The 16,750-nt window shown below is 47.1% G+C and overlaps 9 non-coding genes across 9 annotated transcripts; all 9 read left to right on the forward strand.

Moving 5' to 3' along the window:
• The first annotated feature begins 1,108 nt into the window (after positions 1-1,108).
• LOC142261373 (U2 spliceosomal RNA) lies at positions 1,109-1,299 on the forward strand. The gene has a single exon (XR_012729087.1). It is a non-coding gene; the product is annotated as a U2 spliceosomal RNA (small nuclear RNA).
• Positions 1,300-2,686: 1,387 nt separating this feature from the next.
• LOC142261374 (U2 spliceosomal RNA) lies at positions 2,687-2,877 on the forward strand. The gene has a single exon (XR_012729088.1). It is a non-coding gene; the product is annotated as a U2 spliceosomal RNA (small nuclear RNA).
• Positions 2,878-4,264: 1,387 nt separating this feature from the next.
• On the forward strand, positions 4,265-4,455 carry LOC142261376 (U2 spliceosomal RNA). Its single transcript, XR_012729089.1, has one exon. It is a non-coding gene; the product is annotated as a U2 spliceosomal RNA (small nuclear RNA).
• A 1,387-nt stretch (positions 4,456-5,842) lies between these two features.
• On the forward strand, positions 5,843-6,033 carry LOC142261377 (U2 spliceosomal RNA). Its single transcript, XR_012729090.1, has one exon. It is a non-coding gene; the product is annotated as a U2 spliceosomal RNA (small nuclear RNA).
• A 1,387-nt stretch (positions 6,034-7,420) lies between these two features.
• On the forward strand, positions 7,421-7,611 carry LOC142261379 (U2 spliceosomal RNA). Its single transcript, XR_012729092.1, has one exon. It is a non-coding gene; the product is annotated as a U2 spliceosomal RNA (small nuclear RNA).
• Positions 7,612-8,998: 1,387 nt separating this feature from the next.
• LOC142261380 (U2 spliceosomal RNA) lies at positions 8,999-9,189 on the forward strand. Its single transcript, XR_012729093.1, has one exon. It is a non-coding gene; the product is annotated as a U2 spliceosomal RNA (small nuclear RNA).
• A 2,189-nt stretch (positions 9,190-11,378) lies between these two features.
• On the forward strand, positions 11,379-11,571 carry LOC142261319 (U2 spliceosomal RNA). The gene has a single exon (XR_012729052.1). It is a non-coding gene; the product is annotated as a U2 spliceosomal RNA (small nuclear RNA).
• Positions 11,572-12,958: 1,387 nt separating this feature from the next.
• LOC142261279 (U2 spliceosomal RNA) lies at positions 12,959-13,149 on the forward strand. Its single transcript, XR_012729018.1, has one exon. It is a non-coding gene; the product is annotated as a U2 spliceosomal RNA (small nuclear RNA).
• A 2,189-nt stretch (positions 13,150-15,338) lies between these two features.
• LOC142261321 (U2 spliceosomal RNA) lies at positions 15,339-15,531 on the forward strand. Its single transcript, XR_012729053.1, has one exon. It is a non-coding gene; the product is annotated as a U2 spliceosomal RNA (small nuclear RNA).
• The last annotated feature ends 1,219 nt before the right edge of the window (positions 15,532-16,750 follow it).

A 16,750-nucleotide genomic window follows, 5' to 3' on the forward strand; every position in this document is an offset into this window, starting at 1 on the left:
TGGACAAAGTGGATTCACCTGCTGCTGCAGTGACCACAGGTGTGATAAGATCTAGAATTGGCATCTGGTGCGATCTCTCCGCTTCCACTCCAAAGAAAGTTACCTGTTTATTCCTATCATGCATTGGTTTTTGGGGTTTTCTTTGAGTAATGATGATCTCTTTAGTAGTCTGTTGGCGCCCTCTCCTGGAGGAATAGTTTGCTTGCTCTTGGACATTCTAAAAGAGAGGTCATGATAGACATTGAGCTTCTGAGCTCAATTGGGGACAGTCATGGGTGATGAATGTTTGCAACCTACTGCGAAGCCTCATACCGCAATATAAGGAACGTCAAATACTAAGAAAGGGCGGCCTATGAAAGAATTACTACTTTCAATAAGTACACTTAAACGGCTAATTGGGAATAGAAAAACTGTAAAAAGCCCTCTGAGAAAGCCCCCCTCTAACCTTTGATAGTAAGCTTTTCTGTAGTCTGCCTGTTGATGTATTTTCCGTTTGAACTGTGCACAACATGAAGAGACGGAACACTGGCGGCTTGTCACAATGCCCCCCGATGACATCACAATAGCGCTGCTGCCTAGAAAACAAGCTGCGCAGAAGAAGTTGTTCTTTGGGTGGGAGGGTGGGCTAGTGGAAGGAGGGGGCAATCTCTTTTTTTCCCGGGTGGTAGGGGGATGACAGGAGAAGGGAAGCGGGTGGTGAGAAAGGTACAGAGGGCAGGGTTTGGGGGCTGGGAAGGAAAGGGAAAAGATTAGGGTTTGGGGATGATGAAAGGGCTTTCTACGGGTAAGGATGGCAAAGGGTGGCAGTGACGGAAAGTCAGGCAACCTGTCCTGTCCGTCTTTTTGTATCGTGAATTGGAAAGACTGCAAGGGGGAGGGGAGTTGCTTGCGCCCTAAAGGAGGAGTTATTCAGATTCATTGCAGTGGGCGGCGGCTGCAAAACGCACCATTCTTCTTGTTTTTGCTCTGCAAAGCAGCCTTTTCAAGGGTTGGCTTGGGTGACAAAATGTCTTGTGTAGGCGTGGGTTTGTCTCCCTCTCGCTCTCTCTCCCTAAGATGTGTCCGGCATAGGCCAGGGTGCCACTCGAGGCCCAAACCAATTCTGGTTATCGCTTCTCGGCCTTTTGGCTAAGATCAAGTGTAGTATCTGTTCTTATCAGTTTAATATCTGATACGTCCCCTATCTGGGGACCATATATTAAATGGATTTTTAGAACAGGGAGATGGAAAAAGAGCTTGCTCTGTCCACTCCACGCATTGACCTGGTATTGCAGTACCTCCAGGAACGGTGCACCCCTTCTTAACCCAGTTTCCAAAAGCAGAACTCAATTCACCTGATTCATATTAGCCCGATTTAATGAATTGGAAGAAAGCATACGTCTTCATATGCACCTCAATTTGGCCCATTCACTTTTCACACTTCCTCCTTTTGTTTTTTATCTTTCACACTTTTGACTTTCTTTATTCATCCAAATAGCAAACTCATCACCACTCAACCTGACCAACTCGGCTATGTCCCCGTGCTGCAGTTCTCTGTCTTATCTAGATCATTTGCAATTGAATGGAATAGATCCCTTTTGGACAAAGTGGATTCACCTGCTGCTGCAGTGACCACAGGTGTGATAAGATCTAGAATTGGCATCTGGTGCGATCTCTCCGCTTCCACTCCAAAGAAAGTTACCTGTTTATTCCTATCATGCATTGGTTTTTGGGGTTTTCTTTGAGTAATGATGATCTCTTTAGTAGTCTGTTGGCGCCCTCTCCTGGAGGAATAGTTTGCTTGCTCTTGGACATTCTAAAAGAGAGGTCATGATAGACATTGAGCTTCTGAGCTCAATTGGGGACAGTCATGGGTGATGAATGTTTGCAACCTACTGCGAAGCCTCATACCGCAATATAAGGAACGTCAAATACTAAGAAAGGGCGGCCTATGAAAGAATTACTACTTTCAATAAGTACACTTAAACGGCTAATTGGGAATAGAAAAACTGTAAAAAGCCCTCTGAGAAAGCCCCCCTCTAACCTTTGATAGTAAGCTTTTCTGTAGTCTGCCTGTTGATGTATTTTCCGTTTGAACTGTGCACAACATGAAGAGACGGAACACTGGCGGCTTGTCACAATGCCCCCCGATGACATCACAATAGCGCTGCTGCCTAGAAAACAAGCTGCGCAGAAGAAGTTGTTCTTTGGGTGGGAGGGTGGGCTAGTGGAAGGAGGGGGCAATCTCTTTTTTTCCCGGGTGGTAGGGGGATGACAGGAGAAGGGAAGCGGGTGGTGAGAAAGGTACAGAGGGCAGGGTTTGGGGGCTGGGAAGGAAAGGGAAAAGATTAGGGTTTGGGGATGATGAAAGGGCTTTCTACGGGTAAGGATGGCAAAGGGTGGCAGTGACGGAAAGTCAGGCAACCTGTCCTGTCCGTCTTTTTGTATCGTGAATTGGAAAGACTGCAAGGGGGAGGGGAGTTGCTTGCGCCCTAAAGGAGGAGTTATTCAGATTCATTGCAGTGGGCGGCGGCTGCAAAACGCACCATTCTTCTTGTTTTTGCTCTGCAAAGCAGCCTTTTCAAGGGTTGGCTTGGGTGACAAAATGTCTTGTGTAGGCGTGGGTTTGTCTCCCTCTCGCTCTCTCTCCCTAAGATGTGTCCGGCATAGGCCAGGGTGCCACTCGAGGCCCAAACCAATTCTGGTTATCGCTTCTCGGCCTTTTGGCTAAGATCAAGTGTAGTATCTGTTCTTATCAGTTTAATATCTGATACGTCCCCTATCTGGGGACCATATATTAAATGGATTTTTAGAACAGGGAGATGGAAAAAGAGCTTGCTCTGTCCACTCCACGCATTGACCTGGTATTGCAGTACCTCCAGGAACGGTGCACCCCTTCTTAACCCAGTTTCCAAAAGCAGAACTCAATTCACCTGATTCATATTAGCCCGATTTAATGAATTGGAAGAAAGCATACGTCTTCATATGCACCTCAATTTGGCCCATTCACTTTTCACACTTCCTCCTTTTGTTTTTTATCTTTCACACTTTTGACTTTCTTTATTCATCCAAATAGCAAACTCATCACCACTCAACCTGACCAACTCGGCTATGTCCCCGTGCTGCAGTTCTCTGTCTTATCTAGATCATTTGCAATTGAATGGAATAGATCCCTTTTGGACAAAGTGGATTCACCTGCTGCTGCAGTGACCACAGGTGTGATAAGATCTAGAATTGGCATCTGGTGCGATCTCTCCGCTTCCACTCCAAAGAAAGTTACCTGTTTATTCCTATCATGCATTGGTTTTTGGGGTTTTCTTTGAGTAATGATGATCTCTTTAGTAGTCTGTTGGCGCCCTCTCCTGGAGGAATAGTTTGCTTGCTCTTGGACATTCTAAAAGAGAGGTCATGATAGACATTGAGCTTCTGAGCTCAATTGGGGACAGTCATGGGTGATGAATGTTTGCAACCTACTGCGAAGCCTCATACCGCAATATAAGGAACGTCAAATACTAAGAAAGGGCGGCCTATGAAAGAATTACTACTTTCAATAAGTACACTTAAACGGCTAATTGGGAATAGAAAAACTGTAAAAAGCCCTCTGAGAAAGCCCCCCTCTAACCTTTGATAGTAAGCTTTTCTGTAGTCTGCCTGTTGATGTATTTTCCGTTTGAACTGTGCACAACATGAAGAGACGGAACACTGGCGGCTTGTCACAATGCCCCCCGATGACATCACAATAGCGCTGCTGCCTAGAAAACAAGCTGCGCAGAAGAAGTTGTTCTTTGGGTGGGAGGGTGGGCTAGTGGAAGGAGGGGGCAATCTCTTTTTTTCCCGGGTGGTAGGGGGATGACAGGAGAAGGGAAGCGGGTGGTGAGAAAGGTACAGAGGGCAGGGTTTGGGGGCTGGGAAGGAAAGGGAAAAGATTAGGGTTTGGGGATGATGAAAGGGCTTTCTACGGGTAAGGATGGCAAAGGGTGGCAGTGACGGAAAGTCAGGCAACCTGTCCTGTCCGTCTTTTTGTATCGTGAATTGGAAAGACTGCAAGGGGGAGGGGAGTTGCTTGCGCCCTAAAGGAGGAGTTATTCAGATTCATTGCAGTGGGCGGCGGCTGCAAAACGCACCATTCTTCTTGTTTTTGCTCTGCAAAGCAGCCTTTTCAAGGGTTGGCTTGGGTGACAAAATGTCTTGTGTAGGCGTGGGTTTGTCTCCCTCTCGCTCTCTCTCCCTAAGATGTGTCCGGCATAGGCCAGGGTGCCACTCGAGGCCCAAACCAATTCTGGTTATCGCTTCTCGGCCTTTTGGCTAAGATCAAGTGTAGTATCTGTTCTTATCAGTTTAATATCTGATACGTCCCCTATCTGGGGACCATATATTAAATGGATTTTTAGAACAGGGAGATGGAAAAAGAGCTTGCTCTGTCCACTCCACGCATTGACCTGGTATTGCAGTACCTCCAGGAACGGTGCACCCCTTCTTAACCCAGTTTCCAAAAGCAGAACTCAATTCACCTGATTCATATTAGCCCGATTTAATGAATTGGAAGAAAGCATACGTCTTCATATGCACCTCAATTTGGCCCATTCACTTTTCACACTTCCTCCTTTTGTTTTTTATCTTTCACACTTTTGACTTTCTTTATTCATCCAAATAGCAAACTCATCACCACTCAACCTGACCAACTCGGCTATGTCCCCGTGCTGCAGTTCTCTGTCTTATCTAGATCATTTGCAATTGAATGGAATAGATCCCTTTTGGACAAAGTGGATTCACCTGCTGCTGCAGTGACCACAGGTGTGATAAGATCTAGAATTGGCATCTGGTGCGATCTCTCCGCTTCCACTCCAAAGAAAGTTACCTGTTTATTCCTATCATGCATTGGTTTTTGGGGTTTTCTTTGAGTAATGATGATCTCTTTAGTAGTCTGTTGGCGCCCTCTCCTGGAGGAATAGTTTGCTTGCTCTTGGACATTCTAAAAGAGAGGTCATGATAGACATTGAGCTTCTGAGCTCAATTGGGGACAGTCATGGGTGATGAATGTTTGCAACCTACTGCGAAGCCTCATACCGCAATATAAGGAACGTCAAATACTAAGAAAGGGCGGCCTATGAAAGAATTACTACTTTCAATAAGTACACTTAAACGGCTAATTGGGAATAGAAAAACTGTAAAAAGCCCTCTGAGAAAGCCCCCCTCTAACCTTTGATAGTAAGCTTTTCTGTAGTCTGCCTGTTGATGTATTTTCCGTTTGAACTGTGCACAACATGAAGAGACGGAACACTGGCGGCTTGTCACAATGCCCCCCGATGACATCACAATAGCGCTGCTGCCTAGAAAACAAGCTGCGCAGAAGAAGTTGTTCTTTGGGTGGGAGGGTGGGCTAGTGGAAGGAGGGGGCAATCTCTTTTTTTCCCGGGTGGTAGGGGGATGACAGGAGAAGGGAAGCGGGTGGTGAGAAAGGTACAGAGGGCAGGGTTTGGGGGCTGGGAAGGAAAGGGAAAAGATTAGGGTTTGGGGATGATGAAAGGGCTTTCTACGGGTAAGGATGGCAAAGGGTGGCAGTGACGGAAAGTCAGGCAACCTGTCCTGTCCGTCTTTTTGTATCGTGAATTGGAAAGACTGCAAGGGGGAGGGGAGTTGCTTGCGCCCTAAAGGAGGAGTTATTCAGATTCATTGCAGTGGGCGGCGGCTGCAAAACGCACCATTCTTCTTGTTTTTGCTCTGCAAAGCAGCCTTTTCAAGGGTTGGCTTGGGTGACAAAATGTCTTGTGTAGGCGTGGGTTTGTCTCCCTCTCGCTCTCTCTCCCTAAGATGTGTCCGGCATAGGCCAGGGTGCCACTCGAGGCCCAAACCAATTCTGGTTATCGCTTCTCGGCCTTTTGGCTAAGATCAAGTGTAGTATCTGTTCTTATCAGTTTAATATCTGATACGTCCCCTATCTGGGGACCATATATTAAATGGATTTTTAGAACAGGGAGATGGAAAAAGAGCTTGCTCTGTCCACTCCACGCATTGACCTGGTATTGCAGTACCTCCAGGAACGGTGCACCCCTTCTTAACCCAGTTTCCAAAAGCAGAACTCAATTCACCTGATTCATATTAGCCCGATTTAATGAATTGGAAGAAAGCATACGTCTTCATATGCACCTCAATTTGGCCCATTCACTTTTCACACTTCCTCCTTTTGTTTTTTATCTTTCACACTTTTGACTTTCTTTATTCATCCAAATAGCAAACTCATCACCACTCAACCTGACCAACTCGGCTATGTCCCCGTGCTGCAGTTCTCTGTCTTATCTAGATCATTTGCAATTGAATGGAATAGATCCCTTTTGGACAAAGTGGATTCACCTGCTGCTGCAGTGACCACAGGTGTGATAAGATCTAGAATTGGCATCTGGTGCGATCTCTCCGCTTCCACTCCAAAGAAAGTTACCTGTTTATTCCTATCATGCATTGGTTTTTGGGGTTTTCTTTGAGTAATGATGATCTCTTTAGTAGTCTGTTGGCGCCCTCTCCTGGAGGAATAGTTTGCTTGCTCTTGGACATTCTAAAAGAGAGGTCATGATAGACATTGAGCTTCTGAGCTCAATTGGGGACAGTCATGGGTGATGAATGTTTGCAACCTACTGCGAAGCCTCATACCGCAATATAAGGAACGTCAAATACTAAGAAAGGGCGGCCTATGAAAGAATTACTACTTTCAATAAGTACACTTAAACGGCTAATTGGGAATAGAAAAACTGTAAAAAGCCCTCTGAGAAAGCCCCCCTCTAACCTTTGATAGTAAGCTTTTCTGTAGTCTGCCTGTTGATGTATTTTCCGTTTGAACTGTGCACAACATGAAGAGACGGAACACTGGCGGCTTGTCACAATGCCCCCCGATGACATCACAATAGCGCTGCTGCCTAGAAAACAAGCTGCGCAGAAGAAGTTGTTCTTTGGGTGGGAGGGTGGGCTAGTGGAAGGAGGGGGCAATCTCTTTTTTTCCCGGGTGGTAGGGGGATGACAGGAGAAGGGAAGCGGGTGGTGAGAAAGGTACAGAGGGCAGGGTTTGGGGGCTGGGAAGGAAAGGGAAAAGATTAGGGTTTGGGGATGATGAAAGGGCTTTCTACGGGTAAGGATGGCAAAGGGTGGCAGTGACGGAAAGTCAGGCAACCTGTCCTGTCCGTCTTTTTGTATCGTGAATTGGAAAGACTGCAAGGGGGAGGGGAGTTGCTTGCGCCCTAAAGGAGGAGTTATTCAGATTCATTGCAGTGGGCGGCGGCTGCAAAACGCACCATTCTTCTTGTTTTTGCTCTGCAAAGCAGCCTTTTCAAGGGTTGGCTTGGGTGACAAAATGTCTTGTGTAGGCGTGGGTTTGTCTCCCTCTCGCTCTCTCTCCCTAAGATGTGTCCGGCATAGGCCAGGGTGCCACTCGAGGCCCAAACCAATTCTGGTTATCGCTTCTCGGCCTTTTGGCTAAGATCAAGTGTAGTATCTGTTCTTATCAGTTTAATATCTGATACGTCCCCTATCTGGGGACCATATATTAAATGGATTTTTAGAACAGGGAGATGGAAAAAGAGCTTGCTCTGTCCACTCCACGCATTGACCTGGTATTGCAGTACCTCCAGGAACGGTGCACCCCTTCTTAACCCAGTTTCCAAAAGCAGAACTCAATTCACCTGATTCATATTAGCCCGATTTAATGAATTGGAAGAAAGCATACGTCTTCATATGCACCTCAATTTGGCCCATTCACTTTTCACACTTCCTCCTTTTGTTTTTTATCTTTCACACTTTTGACTTTCTTTATTCATCCAAATAGCAAACTCATCACCACTCAACCTGACCAACTCGGCTATGTCCCCGTGCTGCAGTTCTCTGTCTTATCTAGATCATTTGCAATTGAATGGAATAGATCCCTTTTGGACAAAGTGGATTCACCTGCTGCTGCAGTGACCACAGGTGTGATAAGATCTAGAATTGGCATCTGGTGCGATCTCTCCGCTTCCACTCCAAAGAAAGTTACCTGTTTATTCCTATCATGCATTGGTTTTTGGGGTTTTCTTTGAGTAATGATGATCTCTTTAGTAGTCTGTTGGCGCCCTCTCCTGGAGGAATAGTTTGCTTGCTCTTGGACATTCTAAAAGAGAGGTCATGATAGACATTGAGCTTCTGAGCTCAATTGGGGACAGTCATGGGTGATGAATGTTTGCAACCTACTGCGAAGCCTCATACCGCAATATAAGGAACGTCAAATACTAAGAAAGGGCGGCCTATGAAAGAATTACTACTTTCAATAAGTACACTTAAACGGCTAATTGGGAATAGAAAAACTGTAAAAAGCCCTCTGAGAAAGCCCCCCTCTAACCTTTGATAGTAAGCTTTTCTGTAGTCTGCCTGTTGATGTATTTTCCGTTTGAACTGTGCACAACATGAAGAGACGGAACACTGGCGGCTTGTCACAATGCCCCCCGATGACATCACAATAGCGCTGCTGCCTAGAAAACAAGCTGCGCAGAAGAAGTTGTTCTTTGGGTGGGAGGGTGGGCTAGTGGAAGGAGGGGGCAATCTCTTTTTTTCCCGGGTGGTAGGGGGATGACAGGAGAAGGGAAGCGGGTGGTGAGAAAGGTACAGAGGGCAGGGTTTGGGGGCTGGGAAGGAAAGGGAAAAGATTAGGGTTTGGGGATGATGAAAGGGCTTTCTACGGGTAAGGATGGCAAAGGGTGGCAGTGACGGAAAGTCAGGCAACCTGTCCTGTCCGTCTTTTTGTATCGTGAATTGGAAAGACTGCAAGGGGGAGGGGAGTTGCTTGCGCCCTAAAGGAGGAGTTATTCAGATTCATTGCAGTGGGCGGCGGCTGCAAAACGCACCATTCTTCTTGTTTTTGCTCTGCAAAGCAGCCTTTTCAAGGGTTGGCTTGGGTGACAAAATGTCTTGTGTAGGCGTGGGTTTGTCTCCCTCTCGCTCTCTCTCCCTAAGATGTGTCCGGCATAGGCCAGGGTGCCACTCGAGGCCCAAACCAATTCTGGTTATCGCTTCTCGGCCTTTTGGCTAAGATCAAGTGTAGTATCTGTTCTTATCAGTTTAATATCTGATACGTCCCCTATCTGGGGACCATATATTAAATGGATTTTTAGAACAGGGAGATGGAAAAAGAGCTTGCTCTGTCCACTCCACGCATTGACCTGGTATTGCAGTACCTCCAGGAACGGTGCACCCCTTCTTAACCCAGTTTCCAAAAGCAGAACTCAATTCACCTGATTCATATTAGCCCGATTTAATGAATTGGAAGAAAGCATACGTCTTCATATGCACCTCAATTTGGCCCATTCACTTTTCACACTTCCTCCTTTTGTTTTTTATCTTTCACACTTTTGACTTTCTTTATTCATCCAAATAGCAAACTCATCACCACTCAACCTGACCAACTCGGCTATGTCCCCGTGCTGCAGTTCTCTGTCTTATCTAGATCATTTGCAATTGAATGGAATAGATCCCTTTTGGACAAAGTGGATTCACCTGCTGCTGCAGTGACCACAGGTGTGATAAGATCTAGAATTGGCATCTGGTGCGATCTCTCCGCTTCCACTCCAAAGAAAGTTACCTGTTTATTCCTATCATGCATTGGTTTTTGGGGTTTTCTTTGAGTAATGATGATCTCTTTAGTAGTCTGTTGGCGCCCTCTCCTGGAGGAATAGTTTGCTTGCTCTTGGACATTCTAAAAGAGAGGTCATGATAGACATTGAGCTTCTGAGCTCAATTGGGGACAGTCATGGGTGATGAATGTTTGCAACCTACTGCGAAGCCTCATACCGCAATATAAGGAACGTCAAATACTAAGAAAGGGCGGCCTATGAAAGAATTACTACTTTCAATAAGTACACTTAAACGGCTAATTGGGAATAGAAAAACTGTAAAAAGCCCTCTGAGAAAGCCCCCCTCTAACCTTTGATAGTAAGCTTTTCTGTAGTCTGCCTGTTGATGTATTTTCCGTTTGAACTGTGCACAACATGAAGAGACGGAACACTGGCGGCTTGTCACAATGCCCCCCGATGACATCACAATAGCGCTGCTGCCTAGAAAACAAGCTGCGCAGAAGAAGTTGTTCTTTGGGTGGGAGGGTGGGCTAGTGGAAGGAGGGGGCAATCTCTTTTTTTCCCGGGTGGTAGGGGGATGACAGGAGAAGGGAAGCGGGTGGTGAGAAAGGTACAGAGGGCAGGGTTTGGGGGCTGGGAAGGAAAGGGAAAAGATTAGGGTTTGGGGATGATGAAAGGGCTTTCTACGGGTAAGGATGGCAAAGGGTGGCAGTGACGGAAAGTCAGGCAACCTGTCCTGTCCGTCTTTTTGTATCGTGAATTGGAAAGACTGCAAGGGGGAGGGGAGTTGCTTGCGCCCTAAAGGAGGAGTTATTCAGATTCATTGCAGTGGGCGGCGGCTGCAAAACGCACCATTCTTCTTGTTTTTGCTCTGCAAAGCAGCCTTTTCAAGGGTTGGCTTGGGTGACAAAATGTCTTGTGTAGGCGTGGGTTTGTCTCCCTCTCGCTCTCTCTCCCTAAGATGTGTCCGGCATAGGCCAGGGTGCCACTCGAGGCCCAAACCAATTCTGGTTATCGCTTCTCGGCCTTTTGGCTAAGATCAAGTGTAGTGTTGTTCGAAGAGGTGGTTTAAGCTCCAGGCCACCTTAGTACAATGATACAATGCACACTGGAAGGTTGCGCTTGCTAGTACTCTGGGTGGATAGTATATTCATCTAGAGGAAAACATGGCCCTACCAGGATCGAGGCTATTAGACTGAGTAAGGGTGGGGGGCTATGGTACAACGTGCCCCAGGACTGACGACCCTGGAGTGAGTCTGAGCTTGCTGGCTTGGGACCCCGGCAAGCCTTGGGCTCTGTAGCACACCGTACCTTGCCTTTTCATACTTTTTGAGCATATTACCCTATCCCGGCCTTCTGGCTAGGAAGGGAAATTTTTATAATCCCGGTCGGAGGTCTGGTCAGCTTTGGGCTGAGAAACTAACACCCGGTTGGAGGTCTGGGTCAGCTTCGGCTGAGAAACCAACACCCGGTTGGAGGTCTGGGTCAGCTTCGGCTGAGAAACCAACACCCGGTTGGAGGTCCGGTTAGCCTTGGGCTGAGAAACCAACACCGGTTGACGGTCCGGGCAGTTTCGGCTGCGAAACCAACAACTAGTAGCTCTCTACTCCACTTGGGTAAGATGCCTGGGTGGACGCTGGGAGCAACGACAAGGCTCAACCAGGCTTCGGCTTGGGAGAGCACCGAAGATCCCTGACCCTTGCTGTGGCCTTCTGGCTCGGAGGGACGGGGTTGATTTTTGGGGACCCTCTCCTCACGGTGGGGTCCACACGAATCCTAGCCTTTGCACTGTTTTTGGTGTGACTTCGGTCATGCATTTTTTGTGGTGCTTTGGAAAGCTTCATTAAATCAAAAATCTGTTCTTATCAGTTTAATATCTGATACGTCCCCTATCTGGGGACCATATATTAAATGGATTTTTAGAACAGGGAGATGGAAAAAGAGCTTGCTCTGTCCACTCCACGCATTGACCTGGTATTGCAGTACCTCCAGGAACGGTGCACCCCTTCTTAACCCAGTTTCCAAAAGCAGAACTCAATTCACCTGATTCATATTAGCCCGATTTAATGAATTGGAAGAAAGCATACGTCTTCATATGCACCTCAATTTGGCCCATTCACTTTTCACACTTCCTCCTTTTGTTTTTTATCTTTCACACTTTTGACTTTCTTTATTCATCCAAATAGCAAACTCATCACCACTCAACCTGACCAACTCGGCTATGTCCCCGTGCTGCAGTTCTCTGTCTTATCTAGATCATTTGCAATTGAATGGAATAGATCCCTTTTGGACAAAGTGGATTCACCTGCTGCTGCAGTGACCACAGGTGTGATAAGATCTAGAATTGGCATCTGGTGCGATCTCTCCGCTTCCACTCCAAAGAAAGTTACCTGTTTATTCCTATCATGCATTGGTTTTTGGGGTTTTCTTTGAGTAATGATGATCTCTTTAGTAGTCTGTTGGCGCCCTCTCCTGGAGGAATAGTTTGCTTGCTCTTGGACATTCTAAAAGAGAGGTCATGATAGACATTGAGCTTCTGAGCTCAATTGGGGACAGTCATGGGTGATGAATGTTTGCAACCTACTGCGAAGCCTCATACCGCAATATAAGGAACGTCAAATACTAAGAAAGGGCGGCCTATGAAAGAATTACTACTTTCAATAAGTACACTTAAACGGCTAATTGGGAATAGAAAAACTGTAAAAAGCCCTCTGAGAAAGCCCCCCTCTAACCTTTGATAGTAAGCTTTTCTGTAGTCTGCCTGTTGATGTATTTTCCGTTTGAACTGTGCACAACATGAAGAGACGGAACACTGGCGGCTTGTCACAATGCCCCCCGATGACATCACAATAGCGCTGCTGCCTAGAAAACAAGCTGCGCAGAAGAAGTTGTTCTTTGGGTGGGAGGGTGGGCTAGTGGAAGGAGGGGGCAATCTCTTTTTTTCCCGGGTGGTAGGGGGATGACAGGAGAAGGGAAGCGGGTGGTGAGAAAGGTACAGAGGGCAGGGTTTGGGGGCTGGGAAGGAAAGGGAAAAGATTAGGGTTTGGGGATGATGAAAGGGCTTTCTACGGGTAAGGATGGCAAAGGGTGGCAGTGACGGAAAGTCAGGCAACCTGTCCTGTCCGTCTTTTTGTATCGTGAATTGGAAAGACTGCAAGGGGGAGGGGAGTTGCTTGCGCCCTAAAGGAGGAGTTATTCAGATTCATTGCAGTGGGCGGCGGCTGCAAAACGCACCATTCTTCTTGTTTTTGCTCTGCAAAGCAGCCTTTTCAAGGGTTGGCTTGGGTGACAAAATGTCTTGTGTAGGCGTGGGTTTGTCTCCCTCTCGCTCTCTCTCCCTAAGATGTGTCCGGCATAGGCCAGGGTGCCACTCGAGGCCCAAACCAATTCTGGTTATCGCTTCTCGGCCTTTTGGCTAAGATCAAGTGTAGTATCTGTTCTTATCAGTTTAATATCTGATACGTCCCCTATCTGGGGACCATATATTAAATGGATTTTTAGAACAGGGAGATGGAAAAAGAGCTTGCTCTGTCCACTCCACGCATTGACCTGGTATTGCAGTATCTCCAGGAACGGTGCACCCCTTCTTAACCCAGTTTCCAAAAGCAGAACTCAATTCACCTGATTCATATTAGCCCGATTTAATGAATTGGAAGAAAGCATACGTCTTCATATGCACCTCAATTTGGCCCATTCACTTTTCACACTTCCTCCTTTTGTTTTTTATCTTTCACACTTTTGACTTTCTTTATTCATCCAAATAGCAAACTCATCACCACTCAACCTGACCAACTCGGCTATGTCCCCGTGCTGCAGTTCTCTGTCTTATCTAGATCATTTGCAATTGAATGGAATAGATCCCTTTTGGACAAAGTGGATTCACCTGCTGCTGCAGTGACCACAGGTGTGATAAGATCTAGAATTGGCATCTGGTGCGATCTCTCCGCTTCCACTCCAAAGAAAGTTACCTGTTTATTCCTATCATGCATTGGTTTTTGGGGTTTTCTTTGAGTAATGATGATCTCTTTAGTAGTCTGTTGGCGCCCTCTCCTGGAGGAATAGTTTGCTTGCTCTTGGACATTCTAAAAGAGAGGTCATGATAGACATTGAGCTTCTGAGCTCAATTGGGGACAGTCATGGGTGATGAATGTTTGCAACCTACTGCGAAGCCTCATACCGCAATATAAGGAACGTCAAATACTAAGAAAGGGCGGCCTATGAAAGAATTACTACTTTCAATAAGTACACTTAAACGGCTAATTGGGAATAGAAAAACTGTAAAAAGCCCTCTGAGAAAGCCCCCCTCTAACCTTTGATAGTAAGCTTTTCTGTAGTCTGCCTGTTGATGTATTTTCCGTTTGAACTGTGCACAACATGAAGAGACGGAACACTGGCGGCTTGTCACAATGCCCCCCGATGACATCACAATAGCGCTGCTGCCTAGAAAACAAGCTGCGCAGAAGAAGTTGTTCTTTGGGTGGGAGGGTGGGCTAGTGGAAGGAGGGGGCAATCTCTTTTTTTCCCGGGTGGTAGGGGGATGACAGGAGAAGGGAAGCGGGTGGTGAGAAAGGTACAGAGGGCAGGGTTTGGGGGCTGGGAAGGAAAGGGAAAAGATTAGGGTTTGGGGATGATGAAAGGGCTTTCTACGGGTAAGGATGGCAAAGGGTGGCAGTGACGGAAAGTCAGGCAACCTGTCCTGTCCGTCTTTTTGTATCGTGAATTGGAAAGACTGCAAGGGGGAGGGGAGTTGCTTGCGCCCTAAAGGAGGAGTTATTCAGATTCATTGCAGTGGGCGGCGGCTGCAAAACGCACCATTCTTCTTGTTTTTGCTCTGCAAAGCAGCCTTTTCAAGGGTTGGCTTGGGTGACAAAATGTCTTGTGTAGGCGTGGGTTTGTCTCCCTCTCGCTCTCTCTCCCTAAGATGTGTCCGGCATAGGCCAGGGTGCCACTCGAGGCCCAAACCAATTCTGGTTATCGCTTCTCGGCCTTTTGGCTAAGATCAAGTGTAGTGTTGTTCGAAGAGGTGGTTTAAGCTCCAGGCCACCTTAGTACAATGATACAATGCACACTGGAAGGTTGCGCTTGCTAGTACTCTGGGTGGATAGTATATTCATCTAGAGGAAAACATGGCCCTACCAGGATCGAGGCTATTAGACTGAGTAAGGGTGGGGGGCTATGGTACAACGTGCCCCAGGACTGACGACCCTGGAGTGAGTCTGAGCTTGCTGGCTTGGGACCCCGGCAAGCCTTGGGCTCTGTAGCACACCGTACCTTGCCTTTTCATACTTTTTGAGCATATTACCCTATCCCGGCCTTCTGGCTAGGAAGGGAAATTTTTATAATCCCGGTCGGAGGTCTGGTCAGCTTTGGGCTGAGAAACTAACACCCGGTTGGAGGTCTGGGTCAGCTTCGGCTGAGAAACCAACACCCGGTTGGAGGTCTGGGTCAGCTTCGGCTGAGAAACCAACACCCGGTTGGAGGTCCGGTTAGCCTTGGGCTGAGAAACCAACACCGGTTGACGGTCCGGGCAGTTTCGGCTGCGAAACCAACAACTAGTAGCTCTCTACTCCACTTGGGTAAGATGCCTGGGTGGACGCTGGGAGCAACGACAAGGCTCAACCAGGCTTCGGCTTGGGAGAGCACCGAAGATCCCTGACCCTTGCTGTGGCCTTCTGGCTCGGAGGGACGGGGTTGATTTTTGGGGACCCTCTCCTCACGGTGGGGTCCACACGAATCCTAGCCTTTGCACTGTTTTTGGTGTGACTTCGGTCATGCATTTTTTGTGGTGCTTTGGAAAGCTTCATTAAATCAAAAATCTGTTCTTATCAGTTTAATATCTGATACGTCCCCTATCTGGGGACCATATATTAAATGGATTTTTAGAACAGGGAGATGGAAAAAGAGCTTGCTCTGTCCACTCCACGCATTGACCTGGTATTGCAGTACCTCCAGGAACGGTGCACCCCTTCTTAACCCAGTTTCCAAAAGCAGAACTCAATTCACCTGATTCATATTAGCCCGATTTAATGAATTGGAAGAAAGCATACGTCTTCATATGCACCTCAATTTGGCCCATTCACTTTTCACACTTCCTCCTTTTGTTTTTTATCTTTCACACTTTTGACTTTCTTTATTCATCCAAATAGCAAACTCATCACCACTCAACCTGACCAACTCGGCTATGTCCCCGTGCTGCAGTTCTCTGTCTTATCTAGATCATTTGCAATTGAATGGAATAGATCCCTTTTGGACAAAGTGGATTCACCTGCTGCTGCAGTGACCACAGGTGTGATAAGATCTAGAATTGGCATCTGGTGCGATCTCTCCGCTTCCACTCCAAAGAAAGTTACCTGTTTATTCCTATCATGCATTGGTTTTTGGGGTTTTCTTTGAGTAATGATGATCTCTTTAGTAGTCTGTTGGCGCCCTCTCCTGGAGGAATAGTTTGCTTGCTCTTGGACATTCTAAAAGAGAGGTCATGATAGACATTGAGCTTCTGAGCTCAATTGGGGACAGTCATGGGTGATGAATGTTTGCAACCTACTGCGAAGCCTCATACCGCAATATAAGGAACGTCAAATACTAAGAAAGGGCGGCCTATGAAAGAATTACTACTTTCAATAAGTACACTTAAACGGCTAATTGGGAATAGAAAAACTGTAAAAAGCCCTCTGAGAAAGCCCCCCTCTAACCTTTGATAGTAAGCTTTTCTGTAGTCTGCCTGTTGATGTATTTTCCGTTTGAACTGTGCACAACATGAAGAGACGGAACACTGGCGGCTTGTCACAATGCCCCCCGATGACATCACAATAGCGCTGCTGCCTAGAAAACAAGCTGCGCAGAAGAAGTTGTTCTTTGGGTGGGAGGGTGGGCTAGTGGAAGGAGGGGGCAATCTCTTTTTTTCCCGGGTGGTAGGGGGATGACAGGAGAAGGGAAGCGGGTGGTGAGAAAGGTACAGAGGGCAGGGTTTGGGGGCTGGGAAGGAAAGGGAAAAGATTAGGGTTTGGGGATGATGAAAGGGCTTTCTACGGGTAAGGATGGCAAAGGGTGGCAGTGACGGAAAGTCAGGCAACCTGTCCTGTCCGTCTTTTTGTATCGTGAATTGGAAAGACTGCAAGGGGGAGGGGAGTTGCTTGCGCCCTAAAGGAGGAGTTATTCAGATTCATTGCAGTGGGCGGCGGCTGCAA

The sequence above is a fragment of the Anomaloglossus baeobatrachus genome, unplaced genomic scaffold (assembly GCF_048569485.1).
Source record: "Anomaloglossus baeobatrachus isolate aAnoBae1 unplaced genomic scaffold, aAnoBae1.hap1 Scaffold_213, whole genome shotgun sequence".
NCBI lineage: Eukaryota > Metazoa > Chordata > Amphibia > Anura > Aromobatidae > Anomaloglossus > Anomaloglossus baeobatrachus.